Source organism: Centrocercus urophasianus, unplaced genomic scaffold (genome assembly GCF_019232065.1).
Source record: "Centrocercus urophasianus isolate 14NV4802_14NV808 unplaced genomic scaffold, USGS_Curo_1.0 seq_17, whole genome shotgun sequence".
Lineage (NCBI taxonomy): Eukaryota > Metazoa > Chordata > Aves > Galliformes > Phasianidae > Centrocercus > Centrocercus urophasianus.
This window is the reverse complement of record NW_024884722.1, coordinates 12,905,440-12,925,441: the sequence shown is the minus strand read 5'-3', so window position 1 is coordinate 12,925,441 and position 20,002 is coordinate 12,905,440. Positions and strand designations below refer to the sequence as shown.

Below are 20,002 nucleotides of genomic sequence, written 5' to 3'. Positions count from 1 at the left end.
GCCAGACAAAGTTAGAGGGACATCACTACCTACCAGCATTTGCCTCCATACATCATGCTACCCCAGCACAGGGCAGTAACAGCCTGCCGGTAGATGGAATTGCTCTGACTGGAAAGTACCTCCCACAGAAGAGACAGCAGGGTCAGTTCACTGCTCTGCTTCATTTCATGAGGCCACAGTAACGTCCATGCCACAAAGTCAGGTGTGCAGGCAAGGAACAGACTGCCACAAGCAGAGTATTGGTGTGGCACAAAAGCATGCCAGTTAAACTGACTGCCACAATAGCTCTATTTCATATTTCCCAGCATTCCTATTTAAACAGGTTCCCTTCTCCTAGCAACTCAGTGCTGACCCACATCGTACTGTCTGCAAAGGAGCCACCCTGTGAAACCAGAGCAGATGAAACAATTCAGCTAGAAAACAGCCCAGGAAGGGTAGGCACAAGCTGCTGAACCCACCTAAACACAGACTACCAGCAGCAAAAGCATCTATTAAACCATCACTGTGCTCCAGAAAACATTTGGAGTGTGTCTTAGTTTTACCTTTTTTTAAACAGATCAGTTACATCATCATTTATTACTAGCTTAGCTCAATGCATTGTATCTCTTCCTATATTTTGATCCCAGGTTATACACAGTCCTTCACTGTCTCTACCTCTATGACAAAGGCAGAGAGATTCAAATACATACAAAGTCTGCAAAGTGGACTGGAAGCCTGATTCCACTTAGAAAACTAAGTATAGTTGCATCACCCATCATTTAAAATCTGATGATGATCAGGAAATGGCAAGGACCCGTGAAAGTTTGCTGAATGCTTCTGAACTGAGAGGCAGCTTTTATCTTACAGGTAAGCCAAGAGCCATTTGACTCTGTTATCTGTGACTGTAAGAGTCTATGTTATGCTAAAGGAACCTCTGGGTAAGCCATTACATAATTGCCCCAATGAAGAATAGGCCTTCTGACTCCAGCTAACTGACAGCTTCCTGACAATTCTTAAGACATGCAAGGATACACCACTTTATCAGGTCAAGTGATTGTTTTACTACAACAATAGTGAGAAGGATCTCCATCACAGAAACAAAGCTGAATCTTGACTACAGTAAAGTACACCTGACATCTTAAGGCTTCCCAGAAACTCTGGAAAGAATCCGTAGCCCTTTCAGACCGACGGTTCAGTCTCAACTGAGGCAGAAATGATGATTTAGGTGAAATCGTTGGGTGTTCCAGGCAGCTAACAGAAACAAGGCAGGATCATTAGAAGTGGAGGCAGAAGGGAAGCTACTCACCTTAAATTAAATAATTAAAAATAAATCCATACACGGAGAAAAGGTTGGTAACACCAAAAGAGGCTGTGATACTGTGTTCTGTAACTTACAAGTTGTCAGAGCTGGAATTGTGTTTCAAAATGTACCTGAAGTGATGAATCTGTGCATCCACTAAGCAAGCAGCATACACAAAGGGAGAGCTGCTGAGCCTAAGAACCCAGCCAGCTTCAGGGCCCGTAGCATAACAGTAGCAAAAGCACAATGGTACAAAGTAAGCACACTGTAACTCATACAGAGCACAGTCACTCTTCTGCCAGGAAAAACAAACAGGGCAGAAATACTCCTCGTCCTTCACTGAACACCTGAGGTTGCACCACTGTAACAAAGAAGCTGGAGCCCTGACCCTCCTCCAGATGTTGAGAGGTAAGCAGGGCTGCTGACAATTTCATAAGGAGAAGCTACAGCAGCCAAACTTCTGGTGCTGAAATAAGCTGTGGGAACTGAAATTGCCAGATGTGAGGGAGCATTACCAGGAGCAGGGAGCTTTGTTTTGAAAAGGAAAACCTACACAGAGATACAAGAAACTTGCAGTAAGGAGTGATGAAAGTCTGACCTTTGGTGTTCAGTGGAAATTTTCCACAAAGAAAGTCATCAATAAATCTCTCTCACTTCTCACTGAGACACGGTGTTTGCCATCATTTCATGTAGCAATTCTTACTAATCTTTCAGCTTCAGACACACATCATCAGTTCCATAAGCTATTCCTGCAGATATGCTTCATGGGAGAGGCACCCAGTTTCTGCAGGGTATTTTGCATTTTACTACAAGTGGGATTACAGTGAGTTTTTCTTCCTCCTTGACAGCAACACTGGATAGAAGATAAGATGCTTAACGTTGTTCTTGTTTCTATCCACACTTTTCCCCTTTCACTGGCAATATAAACAACTGAACAAGCGCATACAGAAGAAAAAAAGGAAGAAAAAACACCTTTTTTTTTTTTTCCCCTGCATTGTTTCTAGACAGAAACAATTTCCTGCTGTAGTCCAGTTATGCCAGCAGGAACAAGTGGCAGGACCAAGGACATCTGAGATAACAACACTGCTGAAATCAAGACCTCCACTTGACTTTCTTGTTCTGGGATGGTCTTCTTCAGGTGGGAGACTGATGCGTGAAACAGGTACTGGACCAGAACTGGGGATCACATTCAGAACAAAAAAATCTTCACACTTGGGTTGATGCAGAAGTAACACGACAGAGAAAACACTCCTTATGATGGCCATAAGATACCAAAGTTACATCCAAGTATCTTTTCCTGGGCAACTACAGTGAATTTGGTGACTATCAGCATATTTAACAGTTTCAGTTGCACTTAGATGAGTCATATATGCATCACTTTCAGTTCCTATCATCTTTAAGGCTCCGCCAATCCAAGCAGTTCTATGCAGTTTGACAAAGCTCAGTCTCCATCACGCCCCTTATTCTGACAATCAGATTTCCGTAATTCAGAAAGTCACGTTACCCACAGCACCTGGCTTGAGGCAACCCCATCCTTCTCACAACTCTTATTTTCCTTCCAGTTGAAGTTCGATGCTTGAAAGCAACGTGTGCAATCTGAACCTGAGAGGAGACAGCAGTCCTGCTAAGCTTCCATACTCTATGTTTCTGAAACTCAAACTACAGCAGAATCTCCAATATACTCACAGTTAACCAAATTAGGGGGTTTCTATCCAGGAACATCAACAAAGAGACATCTGCAGGTCAGCCTTCCCAAACAGCAATCATTTCGATTTTGCAGCTGGAATCTCAATAAAAAGAAGTCTTCGTAGATCGGTTACTGCCTCAGGTCTGCTCAAAGAATGAAGGCCCTGTTCAGGATGTGCGGCAGATCTTCAAATGATTCTCTGGTGGTAAGATAGGGAAGGCAAACTGGCTGCACACTCAGCTTTCTAAGAAGCCGCCTACCACAAACTGCTCAAAATCTGAATTCAGTTTTCCAGGTAATACACCAACAAAGCTTCTCAAGCTTGGTCTTCCACACCATGTTGTGCATCTGGATTCAGCAAAGACCGAAACATCTGTAACAACCTCATTATGAAGAAACAACAGGAACACTCTGCTGCTTCTGCTTCACTAGAAAAGCTTCTGCTCTTCAGATCAGGGTCACCATCCACTTCTATGGTATCCAAAGCAGTTTTTTTGGGTTTTTTTTTTGTAACTTCTGGACGATCCTTGAAGAAAAGAATCCCATAAATGGATTTCCTAATCCCTAGCTAGGAGCTGCCAGCAGGACAACTGTATAAACAGTGGAGGAATTTGATACAAACTGCTTCTGCTGCTTACATGCAAATCATCTGCTTCTAAACGATTTCAAGGCCAGAGTGGCACTCCGATATTCAAAGCTGCAAAGTAACCTCACATCTGTGAGGCTTTGCAACCATCTTCCCTGAAGTGCCTTCTTCCCTACAGGATTATTTACACATAATTTTATTATGTATTATTAAATGAGAGTTATCACACACATGTAATGAACAAACACAACATGAAGAAAGAACAAGGAATTGCCAGAGACAGCACGGGCAAGAAGCTAAGATAACTTCACGCACGTAGCCTACTCTCCACTACCATCAGTTTCACACCTCTGCAGGTTACTTCTCTACAGCCAATGTTTTGTAAGTGTTCTTCAATACCACAAATGTCTCCACACTCAAGGAATATCAGACTTCTAACACGCAGTGCTCCAGATTTTATGAAATTAAAATAACCAACAGGACTTAATGAACCTTGAGTTCCCTTGAAAACTTGAAAGAGAACACAACTTGCTTTCCCATAAAACCACTGGAGTAGCACAGAAGGGTGAGTGAAGGAACTAACCATGGAAACTGAATGCAGCAAAATACCAAAGTGTTGCAAAACACTGCACTTCTCAAGCACGTGGTCTTCAGAGAACATCTGCCAGAAGTAACTAAGCCAAGGAAGAACTGCAGTCTTACCCAAATTTATCATTCTCACACAAAGCTGGACAGCAGACATGAAAACACAGAAACTGTAACCAATTAATTCAAAGCGTTAGCCAAAAATACTGGTAAGAGCTTTAACAAAAGAAATTCAAACCATACCAAGAGAGAGGTCCCTTCTTTTAAAGGGGGACAAGAACAGAAGCTCATGGGAAAACAAAGCCTGCAGAGGAACCTGCAGAATCCACAGCTACACAGTGAGGATTGCCATCAGCATCTTGTTCACTTCAGTCATTTAAGTAGTTGCTTACAGTAGAGCTTCAATAAATAATTCCATTAAATGGTCATGCTTGAATACAAGACATTCCAAGAAGTGATCAACTCAAAAATACATATTTTAAAAATAGCACACGAGTTTAACACTGACTTCTTAATCATTGAGCTGATAATTACCACCAGATAATTGCTTACATAACAGAAAGCATGCAATCTCTCGTTTTACAATAACTACACAATCACAAAATGCATTTTAAAGATAGCTCTGCTATCAATTCTGCAACAAACATCTCAGCATAGGGTTTTACTCATCCGGATAATTAGTTCCTTACAAGTTCCAGAGTAACATAACCTGCAATATGAGGATTAAAAATATAGGTATATATTATATATATAGAAATACAGCGTGCAAAATCTTACAGTTACCTGATGCAAGTATTTCTACAGATAGTTGACTATTTCAAAATCTCTCCTAGGCTTGTATTCACTCATTCAGAAGTCTGAAGTGGACTTTCATAAATGTCTTGAACACGGTCTAAAGACTGTGTATGTTCCTGGATTAACCTACAGTTAAGCTTATTAGACAAAGAGCCAAGATTTTCAAGAATGAACGCTAGAGCTGTAACACTAAATAAAGCTGGCTCATTTCAAAAGCAACCAGGAAATTCTTCCTTCTCCTGCACCCATTTTGAAGTCATCAATAAGCAGCAGTCAGACTGCAGAAAAACTGTTCCTACCAGCAGGCTTCTGAATATGCATAACGCCAATGAAGCTAATTACATTTCAAAAAAATAATGTACGTGCAATTAAGATACTGGCAACATTTTAATGCAAAAAATGGTTTAAGTATACTAACATCCTAGTCTTGGGATATCCAGTCAAGCTACGCAAAGAGATGCGTTTGTCCCTTGCATACTCCCAAATGTGGAAGTAGGATCAGAAACTGGATCTGGAAGAAAGGGTAAACAGCATGTTAGTTAATTCACAGAGGATACTACGTTCGGAGATGTTGCAAACATTAGCGAATACATCAATGCCCTGAAGAGAAAACAAAGTCAGCTTTGAAACAAAAATCTCATGGAAAATAACTTCAAACACTCGATGGAGAGGAAAGGTGGGGGATACAGGAAGAAAGAGTAAAATGAAAGAAACCTAGAAGCAGCAACAGCGGACAGTCAGCTGAATATTTGCAGTGAAAAACAGTCTGGAGTTGCAGAAGCATCAAACAGAGCAGGGAAATTAAAGTTCTTTCTACAGTCTTTTGAGTCGGTAACAATGGCCATTTCCTAACACAATTGCCAGGGACCGAAAAATTCCCCTTCACTCCCAGCAAGTGGAAAGCTCTTCTCAATGGCAAATCAAGTTCTGCAGGAGGTAGGGTTTAATTTTTTTTTAAGCAAAGTTAACATACGGTTAGCATAAGCCTACGCAGCAGGTTTTTCCAGTACTTCTGCTGCGCGAGGCTTTGTGCAGGAACAGGAGGAAGCTAACAAAATGAATCCATTCTTACAGGTGCAACTCAGCCTTCCATTGTTCAGATTTATTCATGTGGTCCCCGAGCAAAGAAACCTAAACAGCTAGTTCAACCGCTCGCAAGAAGAGAATTAAAACCTTTTACCCTTCACTTCAGCCTTCAAGTTACTCTTCTGACAACAAGGATTTCCACTCGTCCGTGGCAGCGGACGTCTGCACTACCCAGCTGCAGGGTCAAGCTAAAGGCAGTTGGCTCTTTCCTCCCGTTGATGGGCTTCAAGAGCCTTCCTTCTCCCCTGCACCTCCTAAGGTCAAGCGCAGCAAGTTAAGTAACCGGTGTGCATTTCTGAAGACTGTCAAAGCCTCTGCTCTTCAGGAAGGCTTCCAGACACCAACTGCAAACCAACTGTAGAACATTTACTCTACTTCATTCCAAATAAACAGAAGAGAGTTAGTTTTGCAGGACTTGTTACCCTCAGTAACAAGGTTTCGGTGAAGAACCAAGCGCTCTATACCCAGGGCAATCCACAGATCAAAATGGGAAAGGAAGGAAAAAGAAAAAAAAAAAAAAAAACACCACAAAAGAACAAAAAACCCCTTTCAATAGAAGCCATATTTCTGCCTATCACGTCACTGCCTTTTAGAACAAGCTCCACATGGAGATTTATGCTTCAGTTTGCACACCATCATCACATCCAAACAGGAGACTGAAGGCTTTCCCTCCTGCCTCCTCTTGACAACTGCTAAGCTAAGTGATTTCTGAGGTAAGCCATCCTATGGCATCCTACAGCTTCTGCCTGTGATGTGATGGCAAGAACAAAGAAACGGTCCTTCCTGCTCTCCCCTATCTTTGACAAACTGCTCATTCTCCTGTTTTCAATGGAGATTCCAACCCAGGGCCACACAGAACGTAACAGTACTGCAGCACATTTTAAAGCAGGAGCGCAGGTCAGAGCTGAGACTCTCGTGGAAGCGCTCCATGCACTGTAGGAAAATGCAAAACTTAGGACATGACCAAAATTAATCCTGTCCTTTTTGCACATAGACACATGGGCTACGTGTCCACCTGTCATCCCTTTTGAAAGATCAGTGCCAGCATGAGACAAAGCACATAGAGGCAAATTCTAGTCAAGCCTTTGGATTCAAAGCACATGAAAAGCATGGGACCCAAATATTCCAGTGAAGATACAGGACTGCACGAGGGAAAAAAAAAAAAAAAAAAAAAGAGGAGCTGGAGCCAGTCACAGCACACACTGCAGGAGCTCTTGGTGTGTGCTGCTGAGACCAGGCAAACAGACCAGGCTCAGGTTCCTGCTGGAGATCCTACAGCACACGTCACAAAGTCCAACAGAAGGCAACAGAGTCCTTCTACTTTTGGGTTAGAGAGAAGATTACCATTGTTCTGTGCGAACCAGAATGAAGAAATCCCTATGACATCCTGTAAGAGGACATAAAGACAGCGAGATTCAGCTGGTTTGATCTCTGGAAGCTACTTTTTGTTGACAACGGGTGATGATGATTCTAACATCTTCATTATAGTATCATTTGTCTACAATTTTCTATTAATGTTATTAAAATCAACACACTGGATTAAAGATTTATCTACTCACTGGGACGTACTGCAATTTGATGCACATGCACTAGGCAAGGCACCAAAATGAAGCTTGTCCAGCTCAAGTGCTTTAAAGGAAGGGGAAAAAAAACCACAACAGCAGCAAAATACATGTGTACAAAATGCACTGCGTAAGTTAACTACGAAAAGCACAGTAAGACTGCTCAAAATTGCACAGCTCACTTATCTAAAGTTCCCAGAAGATGGATCACTGCTAACTGAAGGCTACCGCTACGAGGAACTCCGCAATGCCTTCAATGTCACGAAGCTACTATTGCCGACTACCTGGCACTTCCATCCACAATAAATCCACCTCTCTGCTGACAGGGCTGATCCCACTCATCCTCTCCACCCCCTGGATGCTCACTCATCTCGCATTTGAAGGCAACACGACAAGGTGGTTCAGGGATCGGTACCACAAATCGTCACAGGAAAATCTGCTTCTGTTACACATTGCCTGCATGCTTTCTATTTTCCTGTCACAGGACAAAGACTTTTCCTGAAGGATTTTCTATCTGTAACTTCCCATATTGCTCATTAAGGCTAAGTAACATAAACATTGTTATTTATCAGAAATCAGTGTCCAAGTTACTGCCCAGACCTGCACCTAACATGAACGCAACGCAAACTCACACTTCAGCAAGGCCTGCAGGTGGATCTGCAGTTTCCTCACAGTCATGCTGAAATGCATTATTACAGTTGCTTGGTGTAAGGTGACTCAGACACATCCCTCCCCCTTACTTAAAAAAATGTACATTGAATTTTGCTTGTAGCATCTTCTGCAGATACTGATTCGAGCTGATGCATCCTAAGGTAAATGTCCAATATATTTTGATATTTTCCAACAAAACAGCGATGCCTCAGAGAATGATTCCATTCCTTTTCAGAAACTTAACTTTGTACTGAGCTGTTTTTATTACTGTAACATAATCTAGTTTTGTTTGTTTGTTTAAAAAAAGCTAGCACTATGTTTAGCTTGGATAAAGAACAGCTTCTAGCTCAACAGCCAACACTGTGCTCTATCAAGTATTCTCAAGGACCATTTTCTGATGCAGTTTGTCCAAAAAAATAGAGGTTTTCTGAAGCAGCCCTATGTTGTCCTAACCGTAACTCAGGAACTGAAGACAATAAGACTTTAGAACAGCTTTTTCCAAATCATCTCTATGAGGGTTTCTAAGCTAACACCAAAAAACAACAACAAAACACAAAGTGCAGCACCTGTTGCTCTGGCTGACCTCCCCGTCTTTCTTTTCTGGATTTCAGACAAAGCTCCCAGCTAAACTAACTATACCATTCAGCATGGTACTCACAGCCCACTTATTCCAGAAACAGAACAAAAACTTCTGATTTCGCCCCAGATGCACCTTTGTCCTTCGGTGGATGCAAACAAACCAGGTAGCTGCACAGCTATTGACACTTATCTCCCCTCCTAAAAGCATTTTTGTGAAGTTTGACCCCCACTTTTGCTAACGGTGGATTTCCAAAAGACCTGGTTTTAGAGAGCTTTTCACTTTCCTTCACTGGTTCCTAGAGGAAGGACCCCAGGATACCCCAATGCTCCGATGCCTATTATCTCAGAGCTGTCTCATCCTCCTCCCCTCACACCAAGACAACAGGGAGGAGCCACCTGAGTAAAAGAATGCATCACCAAGGAGATCCAAAGGCTGCAGACAAGCATTCTGCATGCTATTCCCAAAAATTAGTGTAAGCTTACGACTTCAGTGAGGCCACTCGAAGTGAAAGATCACGAACCCAAGAACAACCAAACCTGCTTTTGCTCCTAACACCATGCTGAGCACGGACTGCCAGCAGCAAGACTGTTCCTGCCCTGAGGAAGGGATCCCTGCCCAGGACAGCCCACCCAGCAGCCAAGCTCCAGGTACCCATGCCCTCCTGCAGGCCCTGCAAAGGAAGGCAGCTCAGAGACACTTCAGACCCGGTTTACAAACAGAGCCAGGTACAAATGCATGGGCAAAACTAAGGGGCAGCGAATCGCGGTGTTCAGAGCAAGAGTCATTTTTAAAAGAAAGCTCTGCCACAAACAACAGAATCTCACAACTAGGCTATAAATTCAACACTCTTAACCCTGCAAGTCTGCCAGTAGAAACCAGCTCTGCAATTAGCTCTGTGTGCTGCTTAGACTGAACCGTAAAAACCCTTCTAGGCAGCACCATGGCATGCTGAGAGCTCAGACCTGTCTGCTTTAAAGATGAGATCAGGAAAATCACTCACCTCTTCCCTGAGACTGAGCATGAAAGAACTATTTCTCCTCTTCCCTTACAGCAAAGCAAAGCCCTCTGAGTTTCAGTACTGGATGAAAGAGAGAAAGGAGAAGACCTCAAGCAGGCTGTACGGTTAGGATGCTGAAATGCCCACAAGCATGCAGGAAGGACAGGCTGGTTTCTTGGGAGCTAACATTTTCACAAAGATTTTTTTTTTTTTTTTTTAAAGTAGGCTTAGTAGTTTCAGTGCTGAAAAACCCAAATGAAAAGTTTCCAAATATAACTGCTTACTTTCTGAAGTTTGTGAGGTGTCATCACAAGTGCATTTAGCTGCTAAAGTTCATCAACATGCCAGTAAGTATAGACCAAAAAGCTGTGACCGACTTCTCCCTGCATGCCTTCCCCTCCATCACTCAGAACACACGAGCTGCATAAGGCATTTCCTAACATAGTAGTCCCTGGGCTACCTGGGGTAGAAAAAAATTGCAAGTCCTATGTGCTCTTCTCATTTGGAAGCACAGAATTCAGTTCAAAGTACAAGCAGCAGGAAGATATGTATTCAAGATTAGTCACAGGCAAACAGATGATTTGGGTACAAGAACCGATCTGTTTGTTACAGGCAAGGAGCCTCCATGGCAGGATGGACTACCATTCTGCACCATCTTTAACTTACAAAGTCAATTTTTAATCTAATTTGAAACTGAGTAACTTGCTGAACGGAGTAACCTCTGAACTCTACATTCAATTTTGTACTGTTATTGCACTCAGTCTGTGAGCTCAGCTACAGTAAAATAGAGTGAGCTGCAGGAGAGGACGGGATGAGCGCGACTTGGGCTTTGGTGCCCAGAAGAGCAACAAACGTGGGCATTACCAAACGGCTTCCTGTCCTTACCGTGCTTCTAGCATACTCTACCCACTAAAATAAATAAATCACCCTTCTTGAGACCAGAAAGGCAGTTTATCTTTTGCTTCTGAGTATCGGCCAACATGTGGTACTGACACTACACCAGCACGCACTGGAGCCTATGTGTTCTACATTTCATTCACAGCCCTGCCAGGGAGTACTAATGAACTCTTCAGGTTCTGTAGCAGGAATTTGGCCTTTGCAGCACAACTCTTGGAAGGGAAAGAATACAGAAGCCTTGATTACAGGCAGTGCAGTACTTAAACAGACCTACGTAATTCCATTCCAACCTTTTTCCACAAGTTAGCTTTCAATCTGAGGTTTTCCAGGATGAGCCATTTTTTGATAAAATTGACTTCAAAATAGCTAAGTATGGGAAGAGAAAGGAAAGAAAGTTCAACCCTAATCTAACAGATGACTAAATATCATCTGATACCTCCAGCCACTTTGGAAAAGAAAGCAGCCTTTGTTTACAAATCATTTAAGACAGTAATTTTCTAACCATGGGCTCCTGAAAAACACGAAGACCCCACACAACTCACACTGCTGGCACTAGGATTGTTTTTCCACAGTTGCTTCTTGCCAGCTCCAGGTTGAAAATCAGTGACTTGAGAGAGCCCTGGCAAAACAAAGTTCTCTCGACAATTTAGGCTTGTTCAAGAGATAAACACAGCATTCCTGCTGAATCCAAGCACGCGTTACCCAAAAGGCCTCAGCAAGGCCTGTCTCAACACAGCACTGAAGTTGCCCGCTCCCAGATCACCATGCATCGCTCCAGGAAAACTGCAGAGGGCCCAGATTTTGTGAAGGGTTTACAAAAACACTCCCGTAACATGTGAGAACTAGGTCCTCTTAGCATCTTAGCATACAGTACCAGAAGATGCTTTTCATCACTGTATGAATGCACAGGATGACAATGAGGGCAGGGATGTATAAGGAAAAAAGACTGCAGGCAGTATGTAAGCATTCAGTGAGAAGCAGCAATGCCTGCACTGTAGTTGTAATTTTGTCTAAGCTACAGGTGAATGCAGATGAATAACCACCGAGGTCAGAGAAACATTCCACCTCCTGCTGAAGAGAACAACTCCTCCAATGGACATTTCCAACCAGCAAAGGGCACTTCCCTTCCTTAGCAGTGAGATCAATTAGTCTGACAAACTAGAAGCAAAAGGAAACTGCAGATGCTTCTTTTAAAGGATGTTTGTCTCGCTGTCTGTTTTGGAAGCAAGGTCTAGCAGAGGGCCCCTTTTTTATTCAAAAAGACAAACAAAAGACTGAGAAATCCCAAGATATTACAGTATCACACACACACAAACACTTAAATTCTACTGATCACTTTAAAATATTCAATAGAAAGCAAGGGATGAGGTAGATACACTCCTCCTTTTCTAAAGGAAGTAAATGGAACCACTGCTTTAGGAAGATTGATTTTAAGTTTCCTTAGGTCAAGAAGTAAAATGATTTCCACGCACTTCTATTCTCTTGGTTTTGCAGAGTAAAATGGAAGTTATTACATACCACCTCTGCAAAAAATTACTCAAATGATCCAACAGCACATTTGCAGAGATGCTTCATGAGGCTACATAAAGGACCACCACGAAAGCAGCTTTTATCACTTCTGCCACAATTACAAAACTTAAACCAGAAGGCAATCAAACCTGAGACAAAGTCTGCAATAACCTCTGCCTACCTTCCACATGTTCACAAACCAGACAAAACAGCATACAAATAAATGGATGCATCGAGAAGAAGGCCAAAGCCAAGCAAGCCCATTTGCTGGGAGCACTTAAACAAAGCTAATAAGGCCTACTCACAATCCATTTTGTATATTGCAACACACATTCTTCAGAAGAACAAGTCCGCAAAGCACAGGCCAAAAAGGAGCTCTTCTGGCCACAAGACTCCTGGTTGAGCTGCACGAGCTGCTTGCTCCCACTCATCTGAGGCTACCCCACAACAAAACTGACCCAAACGGCTGCTGGTTCAGTTGCTGGTTCATTAAGCACAGGCAGAGTACACAAGAGGTTTTTTGCACATGAATTGTTTTGGAAAGTTGAACAGCTGCAGGCCTAGCCTGTCCTTGCAAGGCAGGAGGCAGATCTCAGGTTGAGTTACACAGGTAATGCAGTTAGGTGCTGCCTGCCTTCCAGTGGGAGCCCAACAGCAAGCTGCTGAGCACGGGCCACTCCAACACCAGGACGTGAAGAGCGTCAGCGCTGTGGAAGGAGCAGCGTGGGGAACTGCAGGCTGTGGGGTGAAACTTCCACATCCTTCTGTTAACGTAACCAAAGAAAAAAAAGAAATCAAGAAGTGAACAACTCTGTAGCTTGATTACATGTTCCTCTTCTTACTGTCGGTTGCTCCACTTCCGAAATATGACCACTACCACCCAACTCCAACAGCAGCTGAGGTGGGAGGAAGGTCACTGCAGACTGACCTATGCCATTCTCCAGCCAGATATTGAAATGCACACACTATGTATTTATTTTAAAAAAAAAGAAAGTTCAAAGAGAACCAGGAAATTTTTCATTAGTAAACTCAACTCAAGAGTTAAGAGATTGCCTGGTGGCCTCTGCTATCTTTCCACACTGCTGGATTCAGCTTCTGAAAGCTTCCTTTGTTAATGAATACTAGGCTCTTGTCCAGTCCTCTTTTCTCCCCCTTCTCCCTTCCATAAAATATCATGGTCCTCAGGGCATAAGGAGCATCCTTTGTCTCCCTGCAAGTCCTCCCTGTGCAGCCACTTTGCAGCCGTTTCTAGAAAATGCAGCAGGAATACCATCTTTTCTCTTCTCTTTAACAGAGGTGGAAAAATTGAATGGAGACTTCGTCTAATAGCAGTTTTACAACACAGGAAGTGATGTCCTGCAGAAACGTTGGAACACCATAACCTCCACTTCATCTCAATGGGCAGGCAGTGTTGATGTGCAACTTAAATCTCCTACTCAGCTTGGAGAGCTGAGTTTCTGTCAACTCTCCATAAAAGAGCACTTCCATGTGCAACATGGAAGAGAAGCTTAATCTGAGGTAAGAGATAATGCTCTGAGGACAAACAAAAACAAAAGTCATAAAATGACAATAACAAAAAATTACCACAAGTTTCTTCAAGAGAAAAAGAAAAGCTGAAGCTCTCACATTTCCCACAGGAAACTGAGGCCACGTGGATTTATCAGAAGGAGCTCTAAGGAACCCCAAAAGCCTGCAGAGACCCTGGGGAGAGACAGCAGAAAGCTGTAACTTATTAATGGAAGTACTGGACAAGAGCAGCCAGCATGGCTGGGAAAGCAAAGCCCACATTATTAGGGAGTGAGCATGGAATGAGACACAGAGCTTTGCAGAAAGACAGAACCGGGGAAACTGCTTCACACAAGTGAACATAATGCATGTAGAAATTAGCACTCAATGAAAGACAACTGAAGACTTGTACGTGGCTTTGGGCTGATGTCACACATCACTCTCTGCCTCTCCATCCCCTGTAACGTTGTGGCACAAAACAAAAAAAAATATCAACTGCTTCCCAGCCAGGTGCAGTCAGGTCACAGATTCACTAAGGGCCACACGGAGATGTGCATTACAAGGGTACAATTCGAGCCCACTCACATGGTTCTGCTGGCAAATATAACCACAGTCTGTAGTGCCATTAAAAGACAGAAGAAGGGCTCAAAAATTGATTGGCATTGGAAGAGGCTGTCCTGTGTCCGCTCCCTCCCCTTCACCCTGTAGATGCAATTCCACACAGTGCTTCAGACGAGCTGGGTGCTCACCTCACTCCTAAGCGAGAAGATTCAGGTCACCCAGCAGCACCAGAAGATGGCTGGTTCTGCAGAGCCTTCTGCTCAGCGACAACGAGCACCGCCAGGCAAGAGGCAGAGCCTGGATTGGCCCAGACCAACTTGTCTAACCTGTCCTCAGACAACCCTGGAAGCCTCGTACTTCTCAGGGAATTAAAGCGTCCATCCACGTAACCTTCCAGAACCAAAGCCTCATACTCCTAACAGTGAGAATACGCAGGCACAGGGGGGCAAGGCAGAAGACTGGAAAGTCCCACTTGAAATGCTGCAGCAGTGTCATTTCTACCTTCATCAGCACGAGATGGCTACCTCTCTCTGACCCTATGACATGCCTGTTCATCTAAAGCTTTGCCTAAACGGACCTGTAGGGAGTATTCTCTTTGCTATGTTCCACTAGCAACAGAAGAGCACAGGTTCTCAGACAAAAACTGCACACGAGGCTCGTCAGCCTAAGATGGCAGAGCATTAAGACATTTAAGAGCTATGTGATAAGGATTTACACACCTCAGCAAAGGAGTGCTGATTTCTTATCATCCATCCTTTACGAAAGTGCAGCTGTAAACTCAAATGCTGCTGCGTACAGAAGTGTAACAACGGGATGTGGCACAAACTGTCAGAAGGGGCTTAAGGAATTTGAACAGCCCCATGGGGATCTTAAATGGTGCAACTAGCATAGAACTGTTCATCTGTAGGATGCATTTGTGCGGGGAGGTTCATGTATGCAAATTCTACAAAGACTTCATCTAGATGGAGCTGGACTATTTTGTGCTGCAATTCATTTTGATGAAGATCTATTAAAAGTAGATGGACTCTGAGTGTCGTAAGTTCTTAGTTAAAAATTAAGCAAAAGAACCCGTACTTCCTGCAGGATGTCCGTGTCTAAAGAAAGAAACCTCCCACCTTGCAGTGACAGTCATTACTTTGCACAAATTAAAGCAGACTTTCATTAAAACGCCAAACAAACCCAGTCATTTGGCCTTGTCCAAAATTTCATCTGACAGCAAGCAGAAGAATGCAAGATGGCACCACACAAAGAGACCATCAAGACTTCTTGAGCATGCTTTGGTTTGGCTGGTACTGCCCCTAGCAGGGCAGAACTTATTCCCCATTTACAAACAGAAAAATGAGGGTAAACCTGAAGTGATTCGTGGAGAATCAGAAGTGATATCTGAAACAGATCTGGATTCGTCCCCCGCAGTTCACCTTCTCAGATGCACACCATCCTTCCCTGAGCATTTAAAGTAGAACTAAATATCAAGCTGTAAGTTTCATTCCTTTTAACTAAAGATTTTTATTTTTAAATGACAGCTGCCTCAATTTTTTTTTCCTGGCATAGCTGTCATAGAAGAGTAATTCTCCATCCCTGCATTCCTACTGCAAACAGGCAAAAACGTGCACAGAGCAGATCTTCTCACACAAGCCTTTAGCTACTACACTGTAAAGTTTCTGCACAACAGATTTATATTAATGCAAATTGCCACAAGCTGCATCGACACTACATGCAGGTTGAGATAAGGCAAACAGCACCACTTACACATTTGCTGTGGGCACGGAGACAGATACCAGTGCAGATCGGCCCTATATTTAAACTTTTACTTCAGCCCGATTTCTGCTAACTTGTTTTTATTGCTATTTTCCACCACCATCAGGGTTATAATAACCTTTCTTATTTTGGATCAAAGAAATACAGCCTGCCCTTTGAACTAGAACTACACTAAAAACCCGGAGCTTCAAGCCTGCTTCTAAACCAGTGAGATAATGGGGCTAACTGCTCCGTAATTTGGAAGCTGCAGCCAGTTTCTATCATCTAGAACACCGGCTGGAACTAACCCAACCAATCACCCAGATAAGGAAATGCAATAAAGATTTCAGAATTATTCCCTGTTATACACATTCACTTGATTAATATTAACTTCTAATACTTCCTGATACATCATATTTCCTCCACGGAGTCCACACTTTTGCCCTTAGCCCTGGAAGACCACACTGAACAAACGGGTGTCCAGGAACAGGCACCATTCGGGTGCTTGGGTTGCAGGATATCGCCGGCAACGACTGTTTGAAATAACTAAGTGGAAACTGTTCAGCTGACTTGACGCATAAGCTGTCAAAATAAGATGAAGTAATCTCTCAGTGAAACACTGACAGAGTTCAGGATGGTTGGAAACCTAACGCGGGTGTTGCAGGTTTTCCTTTCAGATCATTTTGTTACGCAAACCAGCATCACAGCTAAGGAGAACCAGCACATTCCCTTTCTCCCTCCCCCCAGCACAAGCTGTAATTCAGTCAGGGCGTCTCTAGGAGTACAGCTAATATTTAACAAAGGGCCAAGCATCACCAGCTAGTAGAAATGCACGCGAATACCTGAAACTATCACTCTAGTAACCACACAGCACTGCAATGCCATTACTGCCTGCCTAAAAGCTGTCAGGAGGGTTTCAGGAATCTGTGGGTTCTCTCTGCCATCAAACTCTCTGCTCCTTAGTGATGTGACCTCACCATCCATTTCCAATTCAGCAAGTGCCTGAACAGCAAGTGACTGGAGGCTTGGAGAGAAATAGACACATACACAAAAAAAGAAAAAGCACAAGATACATTCATATCTAGGCATCTGCTTTTGGACACAGAGAGACACACTAACACTTGGGGTTGGACCAGAGAGCAGGTACACGAACATCAAACAGTTATCACCTGGTAGATCACATCTCACATCAAAATACTAAGAAGGCATCGAGATGCTGCTCACCACCCCTACTGTGTGCTTTGACAGCCCAGTGCACTGCACAATGAGCTGAGAAACCTCTTCTGCACCGCCATGTACCCCACCAGTCACCTCATCTCCAGCCACAAAGAAAGGAAAATGGGGGCTTAAAATGCACACTGAGGAATGGAGGTTGAAGCCAGAGCAGCTCCCTAAGCTGCCTCCCACCAAAACTGTGCTGGCACAACCATGTGACAGTTCCAGATGATCTGCACCTCTCCCTCTGTGCTCTCACTCTTCTCCCCTCCATCAGCCATGCATTCTCACCCTCATCCTTGTGCTAGCACAGGTACATGCTTGGCCCCTCAGCAAGCCAGTTCAGAGCACTGTGCTGGCAGATGACTTTATTTCCCCCAGAAGATGGTGATTTCTGCTAGCACAGACCCCCTGAATTGGCTCGCTGGGGGCAAAGGCTATTCTTCAATCCCGCTGTGTTTCTGCTCCTCTTGGAGCACAACTTCAGTTGGACAAACTGTCACGAAGCCCCAGCACAGCAGGGCAGCCTATTGCAGAAACAAGAGGGAAAAGCGAATTACCTCAGCCATATTTTATAGCCAAATGCTCTAGTTCAATGCACAGGCTTCATGATTTCTGACTACCATGCTGTGCGCTGAAATATCACTTCTCAGGGAACTCTGCTAACTCAAAGAACCCCACGCATCTCAGATTTACTTTCAGAACTAGATAGCAATTGGTATTTCTGAAGGAATAAAAATTTTACCATTCCTTACCTCCTCATTTTTACCTTTCTTTTTTCTCCACTCAGGGAGAAATTCTTAAGACTTCTAAAAATGATCAAGGTGAAAAAACACATCACACATTTAACAGGCCAATCCATAAGCCTCAAAGAACATTGTCCAAACCCACTTAAAATGACAGTGATGTATTTGGAACAAGCAGTTAAGATAACAGCATAATTCCATCTGTGTATCCTGGAGTAGTGCAATAAATGTTCAGTAACTCCAAGAAAAAGAAAAAAAAAATTCAACAACAAAAATAGGTAACAATTAACACACTTATACCATCACACAATTTATGCAAGATCTATACTAGGAACAGGGCAGGTCCCAAGACCTCATAAAGCTGATCAATTTGAGGCTGAAACTATTTATGACACAGTGCCATCAAGATAAAAGTCACACAGCACTGTTAAACTTTGGACTTTATTTTATTAAAAATGTTATTGTACTTTATCTCCAAAAAAAAAAAAAAAAAAAAAAAAAAAGAAAATCCCAAGCAAGTCTGTGCTTAGCAGTGTCTGCAGCACCTTTTGTTTAAGCACACAGAGGGACTTTCAGAGCGAAATCTTTCAGGGAAACAAATGTATATCAAATTTAAGTGCAGGGAAGGGATAAAGGAGAAAGCAGCTCCTCTGGGAGACGGCGATTTAAAAGGCTTCAGGGAAGTGGGACAGGGAGTGTCTGAATGATGGGGAGGATGCACTGATGTTAAGTTTTAATACTTAGGGCTGCTAAGAACTTCAACAACGTGTTCTCAGGTCTGCAGATGACCAACTTCTTCAGCTACCCATGATTTTCCCAAGCAGCACCATAATGAACAGGCAATTCTTGCGCTTCAGAGCTGCTGTTTGGGGACCTTGCATTAGGGTGAAAGTGCTCTGTCCCCTCTTTCTTTCTCACAGCTTTCTGATTAGGCTCCGACCCACAGGACAGCAGTGCTGGAGGCTCCCGGCCCCAAGCACAAAGCAGCAGGACAGAGGGGAAGATGAGACGACATGCTGCAAGCAGGGAGCTGAGAAAGGATGAGAACAGGTGATCCCAGCAGCAAGGTAAGAGGAGATGAGAAAAGGAGACACAAGTAAAGCCAATCCGGCTCAGGCAGAGAGGGAAGCCAACAAAAAACACCTCACAGGACAAAGTTACCAGCTCGAATAAAGATGAACCCCTGCAAACTGAATCTAGAAACATCAATAACCGGTTGGGAGGAGGACCCAACACCTTCAGGCAAAGGCTGCCCTTGGATTGCTTTATGCTCCAAGCAAGCTAATTGCTTCTATTCATCTGGAGTTAACAAGCACCTAACGCACAGGTCCATATACACAAACTAAGGCACGTATGGAGCCCAGTGCCTGCACGGCAGCACTCACAGCTCCGGGTGGAACCAAAAATGGTGCTTTAAATCCTCGGTAATGAAGCAGGGCGCGGGGCCGACCCACAATAAGAGGTTTAACTGCGCACAAGGAACAGAAGTGAATCTGCAAACGTCGTTACAGATTACCTACGGCGAGCGGCCACCGCCAGCTTAGGGCCGCGTTCGCGTACGTAAAAAATGAAACGAGGGTTCGCGCCCGGTGAGAAGGAAAAAAAATACGAGGGGGAAAAAAAATAACACTAAGGGAAGGAAAACAAAAAGGAGGAAAGCAATCACACAGCCCTGAGCCGCGGCTCCGCGCGCCCACCCGCAACTTTCCGCCCCCCGCCTCGCCCCACGCCCGGGCACTGACAGCGGCTGCTCCCCGGCGGCGGGCGCGGCCCGGCCCGCCCGTAAACAAGTTTGAAGGGGCCGCGGCCGGGCCGGGCGGGGAGGAGCGGGCGCGGCGCTGACAGGGGCCGCACAAAAGGGCAGGACCCCCGGGCGGCGCCCTCCCGCCGAAGGGCGGGGCCCGGCCCGGCGCCGCTCGCCTCGCGGCGGCCCGCAGAGCGGGGGAGGGCCCGCAGGCCGCGGCCCCGCCGCTCCCTCCTCTTCCTCCCTCGCCGCCTCCGCCGCCGCCGCTGCCGCCGCGGG

The 20,002-nt window shown here is 44.2% G+C and overlaps 1 protein-coding gene across 5 annotated transcripts in view; it reads right to left on the bottom strand.

The window, feature by feature from the left end:
• The window catches only part of LCOR (ligand dependent nuclear receptor corepressor), a 57,907-nt gene extending 52,468 nt beyond the window's left edge, over positions 1 to 5,439 (bottom strand). For all 5 annotated transcript variants that reach the window (XM_042817818.1, XM_042817822.1, XM_042817819.1 and 2 more), the window contains exon 1: positions 5,351 to 5,439. The gene's annotated coding sequence lies outside the window, so the exon portion shown is untranslated. The remainder of the gene's footprint in view (positions 1 to 5,350) is intronic.
• Positions 5,440 to 20,002: the final 14,563 nt, after the last annotated feature.